This window comes from Chiloscyllium plagiosum, unplaced genomic scaffold (assembly GCF_037043375.1).
Source record: "Chiloscyllium plagiosum isolate Xiang-an unplaced genomic scaffold, Cpla_swu_hap1 HiC_scaffold_31, whole genome shotgun sequence".
Taxonomy (NCBI): Eukaryota; Metazoa; Chordata; class Chondrichthyes; order Orectolobiformes; family Hemiscylliidae; genus Chiloscyllium; species Chiloscyllium plagiosum.
In genome coordinates, this window is record NW_028270169.1 from 17835087 (window position 1) to 17843036 (window position 7950).

Genomic DNA, 7950 nt, shown 5'->3' on the forward strand with positions numbered 1-7950 from the left:
TCGCATTCTCTGCCTAAGTCCACCCCATCATAGTACCGGGTGCTGCTCCTGAACAAGGTCCCGAGACCCTGATCCACGGTACACTGTGGCCCACCCAAGAGAGCTGGACCCTGGTTATTGACAGAGCCCTGTCCACACCCTTGGACCTGACCCCAATGATCTTTGATTCCCTTGCCTGCCCACCCCATGTTAAAAATATTCAATGACGCTGCGTTTTAAAGATAAGCAACCCTTCACCACACATTTCCATCCATATTTTCACCCAACCATTCATTCTTGCCTCTCTTGATGAGACTATCATTTTTCATGCTGAATTATATGTGAGTGTTTCAGAGCCAGAAGACATGGGGCACAAGCCTCAAACTCATTTCACTCCTGAGAAGGAATTGTCAACTCCATCAAGCAACAGTGGACTCAACCCAATCTTTCTCTGCTTTCAATTTTTCAATCCTGTCCAATGTGTCTAATTTTACTATGCTGTAAGAGAATGCCAAAGAGTATTTTTTTGCATTTTTAAAGGGGCTAATGTGGATTTATAAATGATGTGGTTGTGTGTAGGAGGGAGTGGCAACACTGCATACAAAACCCTCTTTGATTTCACTTTTTTTTAAAACAGTACATTTAAGGTTAGGTTAAACTTTGACAACTTTTACTACAGTTTTCTGTTTGATGATGCATAGGAAATAGGAGCAGGAGTTAACCATTTTGTCCCTTGTGGCAACCCTACCATTCAATACTATCATAGCTGGTCTTTTGTCTGAAATCTGTTTTCCCACCTGCTCCCCATATCCCTTGATTCCCCAAGAGATTGTAAACCAGTCTCTCTTAGCCTTAAATGTATTTAATAATGGAATGTGCAGCTAGGGAATTCCAAAGATTCACTACTCTATGATTGAAGAAATTTTGTTTCACTCTTAGTCCTAAATGATCAGCCCTTTATCCTCAGACTGTGCCTCAGTACTCTAAATTTCCTGGCAAGGGCAAATAAATTCCCAGTATCTCTGCTTCTATTGACTCCTTCAGAATCTTGCTGAGTGCCAGTACAAACAATGATAGGCCAAATGGCCCCATCCGCACTGTAACAATTCTGTGATTCAATGAGATCACCTCCCATTCTAAAGCACTTTGGGGCCAACTTTCCATAATCATTACGAGTGTTGTGAAATTTTAATTTCAGACTCCCGTCAGAAAAAACAGAAAGGTGCTACAGAAACTGAGCAAGTCTGGCAGCATCTGTGGAGAGAGAAACAATGTTAGAGGATCGAGTCCAGTTGGGCTCTTCTGGACTCTTACTCTGTTTCTCTGTCCTCAGATTCTACTAGACCTGCTAAGTTTCTCTCACACTTCCTGTTTTTATTTCATTTTTCCAGCATCTGGGTATTTTGTTTCGACAGAGTGGCAGCCTACTTGAGCTCCCACTCTGAAATAGGTGCTTCCTATTAAACTGGTACATTTTTATTTTCTGATTGTATTGACTGTAATTTAAAACAATAAGCTCTTAGTTTGTGGCTACTCTTAACATAATAACGTGACACCCATATATTGGAGGACATTAGAACTCTTCTGTCACTCCTTGTCAGTGCTTTTACTGGCTATTGAATTTTGAATTGCTCATCCCAAATACATTTTATTTTACTTGCAAAGTGAATTGGAACATTGTTTGAACAGATCAATGTTTTGAAAGCCTCTTAGGAAGCACACATATTTTCTCTCACTTTTTTATATGTCACACTCCATGCTATTCCTAAGAAAGAACATGTGTCTATATAGCAGCGCACATCCTCAAAGCATCTTACACAGTAGATTTCATGTGATATGCAGTCACAAATGTTATGTAAGCAAACAGAGAACAATTCTGTTAACTGAACTGTGAATCTGTTTAGAGTAAATGTTGGCCAGAATAAGGTCTGTTCTGTGAAAGGGAGCTGTGGGATTGTTCCCGCATTCAATGTGACAACCAAGCAGGGTCTTTGTTTAGTGGCACCCTCGAGCACTGCAACCCTCCATCCATGCTGGATTTACAATTTCAGCTACAACACATGCTGAAATCCAGGAAGCTCTGGTTCAAAGAGTACTATCACTGCATCGAGATGGTAGTTGAGTGGACCTAGGGGTTAATCTTGGATTTTGATCAGTTCCATTCAAGAGCTAGTTTTTTGGAGGTGTCTGACTTTGGTAAGTGAATTGAAACCTTGCCATTGATTTCCCATCATTCATACTGCATTTATCTCCTCTGAGAATAATTGGAAAAATCATTTCCAACAGAAGAAATTGACAGATAAGAAAAGATCAGCTGGCTTATTGTACAATCACTACAGTGTGGGAGCAGGCCATTTGGCCTATTGAGTCCACACTGACATTCCAAAGAGCATCCTACCCCTACCTGTAACCCTGCATTTCCCATGGCTAAACCACCTGGCCTGCTCATCCCTGGACACTATGATCAATTTAAACATAGCCAATCTACCTAACCTGCACATCTTTGGACTGTTGGAGGAAACCAGAGCACCCGGAGGAAACCTACACAGACACATGGAGAATATGTAAACTCCACACAGTCACCCAAGGCTGGAATTGAATCTGGGTCCTTGGTGCTGTGATGCAGCAATACTAACCATGCTGCAAGCCCGCCCTCCACTATAATAGCAGCAGTAGCAGCATCTTCCTATCTAAATACTCCCACCTTCCCTCATATTTAACTCCAAACCTCCCTCCAAACACAAAATCCCCTTGTGGAAGGAAAAAGCCTAAGGTCTGTAAGAGAAAAACACAGTTTGGAAAATTCCTTTCTAACCCTCTCATGTAATCAATTGATCAAGCATTATCTACAAAGGCACTTGCGTTCTCTAAGCTGCAATCTGTGTCCAAGCCATGAAGCCATGGCGATCACTGTGTGTGTGTGTGTGTGTCTGTGTGAAATGGAGAGCACAGATCTCTGCTGCTCTCACTACTTGGCATCATTTGGCAGCTGATTCCATCAGCAGGAGCTTCAAACTATTTAAACAAACAAAACACAGACCTCTATTTACATAGAGGATGTTACAAACATACTATAAAACCTCCACATGCCTATGCTGAGCCACTGGGGACCTCCCACGTTTCCTTCTTTCACAAAGCCTGGACATTTTCCAGAAATAGGCAGACCTTGCACGTAATTGTGAGATTTTGCATTCTTCTTCATTCTGTGAAGAGTGTATAATCTTGTAAACATATGTGTATTTACTGTCTAAGATTAAACTTTCTTTTAACAAATGTTGTAAATATCATTTATCTGTGTTGACTAAATTGTTCACTATTAGATAACAGTTACAATTAACCACTTTGAAATGCTGCAAATCAGGAGCGACATTTCATTGTCTGCTGTTGTCCCAACATTTCTGTCCTCCAAGATGTCCCAAGAAGGGACATTAACACCTTGTTTTGGAGAAAGGGACTTGGAAGTGATGATAGATGGGGTGGCAGAGAAGAGGGGCAATCCTTTCCCTGTGAGCCAGCAAGGAAGGCACCCAACCCACATGCAAGCCTGGACCCAGTTGGCAATCTGGGTCAATAACATTTCATCGACCAAACAGAATGCCCAGCAGTGCCATGAGAAGGTGAGTAACCCGCACTTCACAAGGTGAAGTGCCATCATCAACTTTCTGTTATGTCACACTCACTGCTGCACACATCTCCAACCAAGGTCAGTGGTCTACAACACTCAATGCTTTGTGCAACATCTCCACTCAGTGGCTCTCACCCACCCATCGCCTCAAACTAACATCCCTTCCTGCCCTCTGCACCTACGTACTTACTCAGGACACATCACCACTTCTGCTCCTGCTCCATATCTAACAGTTCTTCCAGCACTTTCACCGCCCTCAATCCTTCATTTGGTCTTAGGAGGAAGTGTTGCATAACCAGGTAGAGAGGGCCAAGATGGGCTGGGGGGAGGGAGGGAGGGGGGGGCTGGGGTTAATGGGTGTTATTTGTGTCATCATGCTCGCTAAGGAGAAGATCCTCAAAATGGCTGGAGTGGGCTGTGATCACTGGGGATGTTGCTGTGACCTCAGTGTTGAAACAAACCAAGTAAGCTTCATTGTGCTGTGCTCCTGCATCAACTTCACTTTGAACATATACTTATGATACTGAAACATCTACCTTTATTCTTGTAGCAATGGCCTCTCTTCATGCTGCAGGTACCAATGTCATCCATACAACTTCTACCCTGAAGAGGCTAATGCCTCCCATTATCAGCTCCTCCCCCAACCCCCTGAAGAAGTGGCCACAGATTCCTCAAAGGACACACACCGAAAAAGCCTTCTCCTGCATCCTCCACCAGCTCAGAGACTTTCACCTCCAGGGGGTATCCATCCAGATTAGGTTTGGGAGTGCACTCTTGTGAGCACATCATTGCCGTGTCTCCACAGCTGGGCAAGGAAGCAAGGCCTCAGCCCCTGACCCTTGGAGGACTGATAGAGACCAGGATCCTGTTCATCCCCAGACAGGACAGGAGTACGTGGTGTCAGCCATTCATTACTTTGTGCAAATTGACAGATGGTCACAGCAGACAGGGTTGTTGGAGACTCTCAGTCAACTGAAGGTTGGAAGAGTCAGCTAATGTTATCAATACGATGGCATCTGTGTTTTTGGTGTCCATGTGGACAGGTCAGTGGCTGTCATTCATTCTCAGTCTAGTCGAATACTCAGCAGCTGCCAGCGATGTTTGCCAGCCAATGCCTTAGTCCTTGGTGATCAGCAGCTACTCCACAGCAAGAGAGATGTGAGGGACCTTGACCTCACACCAGGTGCCCCTTTCTTTCAGAGGGCAGAGTGTTGCCAGTCGGTACTCAGCTGGAGGAGCAATCCCCCTAGAGGTCTCCTCGCTGGATGTTTGAGGTTCCCCTCCAGCTCCACCCTGCCTGTGCTCTCCAACCCTGTAGAAATTGCAGTTGAAGGTGCGCCTGCATCTGGGCAGGATTCTCTCAGTTTATCTGGACTCTGGCCACAAACAGGTTCTACTACAGAGCAGGCTCCCTTCCCCCACCCCCACTTATGATTCCTGGTACTGCACCTAGTAGCAGGACAAATAGAAAAAATACACCAATAGCACTTATACAGCATCATTGTAAATGCGCCACGTTCACATCTGTAATGTCATATTTGCACTTCCAGCTGTCATATGTGTGATTGACTCATTTTAGGTGCAAGACCTGGTTACAAGGCTACCATGTCAAAGTTAAGAAGCCTCTTTCTGCATCCCAAGAAGGATGTATGTTATATTAGTGAGGCATTGCTCACACCTAAGAAGTATCGTGGCTAGCAAAAGGTGGTTAGGGATCTTCCAACTCTTGTGTCCATGAGTGCAGTGAAGATTTAGCCCTTTACTGTGGAGATCACTAAGCTGGTGGTCATATGAACGCCTTCTAATAGGTCCTTGCCTCCACCCCTGTTCCATACTTTTGGCCACCTTATTTCTAAGAGTATGTGATCATTTATGAGTAAGCATACCTCTGGAGGCAGAGGTTAATTTTACTGACATGTTTAACAAGGGATTGCACGTGAAGGATTCTTCATGACCAAAGCTCAACTATGATTCAGACACAGCTCAGCAGCTCAACATGCTACCCCCACAGACTTAATGAAATAAAACTTCCTCATCTCAGTGTGAATACATTAACAGCCATTTTTCCTCTGTTTCTCCATGAAAGCGATACCAAGCCTGACAAATATATTATAGTTCTTTGAGGACATAACATGCAGGATTGATAAAGGGGAACCAGTAGATTTAATATATTTAAAAGACCTTCAATATGATTCTGCACGTGAGGCTACTTTTAATAAAACGGGAACCCATTATGTTGGAGGTAGTACATCAGCATAGATGGAGGACTGGCTAGCTAATAAAAAACAGAGTTGAGATAAAGGGGGCATTTTGGGATGGGGGCAACCTGCAACTAGTGGAGTGCCACAGGGGTCAGTGCTCTGGGGCCATAGTTATTTACAATATTTATAAATGACTTCAATCCAAGCTGTCCATGCCGACCAGATATCCCAATCCAATCTAGTCCCATCTGCCAGCACCCGGCCCATATCCCTCATAACCTTTCCTTATTCATATACCCATCCAAGTTCCTCTTAAATATTGCAATTGTACCAGCCTCCACCACTTCCTCTGGCAGCTCGTTCCATACCCGTATCACCCTCTGTGTGAAAAACTTGCCCCTTAGGTCTCTTTTATATCTTTCCCCTCTCACCCTAAACCTATGCCCTCTAGTTCTGGGCACCCTGACCCCAGGGAAAAGACTTTGCCTATTTATCCTATCCTTGCCCCTCATAATTTTGTAAACCTCTATAAGGTCACCCTGCAGCTTCCAACGCTCCAGGGAAAACAGCCCCAGCCTATTCAGCCTCTTCCTATAGATCAAATCCTCCAACCCTGGCAACATCCTTGTAGATCTTTTCTGAACCCTTTCAAGTTTCACAACATCTTTCCCATAGGAAGGAGATCAGAATTGCACGCAATATTCCAACAGTGGCCTAACCAAATTCCTGTACAGCCGCAACATGACCTCCCAACTCCTGTATTCAATACTCTGACCAATAAAAGCAAGCATACCAAAGCCTTCTTCACTATCCTATCTACCTGCGACTCCAATTTCAAGGAGCTATGAACCTTCAAGGTCTCTTTGTTCAGCAACACGATCTAGGAACTTACCATTTAAGTGTACAAGTCCTGCTAAGATTTGCTTTCTTGAACTCCATCTGCTACTTCTCAGCCCATTGACCCATCTGGTCAAGATCCTGTTGTAATTTGAGGTAACCCTCTTCGCTGTCCACTATACCTCCAATTTTGGTGTCATCTGCAAACTTACTAACTGTACCTCTTATGCTCGCATCCAAACCATTTATATGAATGACAAAAAATAGTCGACCCAGCACCGATCCTTGTGGCACTCCAGTCTGAAAAACAACCCTCCACCACCACCCTCTGTCTTCTGCCTTTGAGCCAGTTCTGTATCTAAATGGCAAGTTCTCCCTTTATTCCATGAGATCTAACCTTGTTAATCAGTCTCCCATGGGGAACGTTGTCGAACGCCTTACTGAAGTCCATATAGATCCCATCTACCATTGTGCCCTCATCAATCCTCTTTGTTACTTTTTCAAAAAACTCAATCAAGTTTGTGAGACATGATTTCCCACGCACAAAACCATGTTGACTATCCCTGATCAGTCCATGCCTTTCCAAATACATGTACATCCTGTCCCTCAGGATTCCCTCCAACAACTTGCCCACCATCGAGGTCAGGTTCACTGGTCTATAGTTCCCTGGCTTGTCCTTAACCACCCTTCTTAAGCAATGGCACCACATTTGCCAACCTCCAGTTTTCTGGCACCTCACCTGTGACTATCGATGATACAAATATCTCAGCAAGAGGCCCAGCAATCACTTCTCCAGCTTCGCACAGAGTTCTCAGGTACACCTGATCAGGTCCTAGGGATTTATCCATCTTTACCCATTTCAACACATCCGGCACTTGCTCCTCTGTAATCTGGACATTTTGCAAGATGTCACCATCTATTTCCCTACAGTCTATATCTTCCATTTCCTTTTCCACAGATGTGGAGAGGTTACGTTCCCTTGGCAGTGTAGATGTGGAGAGGTTACACTCCCTTGTGGGAGTAGATGTGGAGAGGCTACGCTTCCTTGGCAGTGTAGATGTGGAGAGGTTACACTTCCTTGGCAGAGTAGATGTGGAGAGGTTACACTCCCTTGTGGCAGTGTAGATGTGGAGAGGTTACGTCTCTTAGCAGAGTAGATGTGGAAACATCATGCTCCCTTGGCAAAGTAGATGTGGAGAGGTTACACTCCCTTGTGGCAGTGTAGATGTGGAGAGGTTACACTCCCTTGACAGTGTAGATGTGGAGAGGTTACACTCCCTTGTGGCAGTGTAGATATGGAGAGGATAT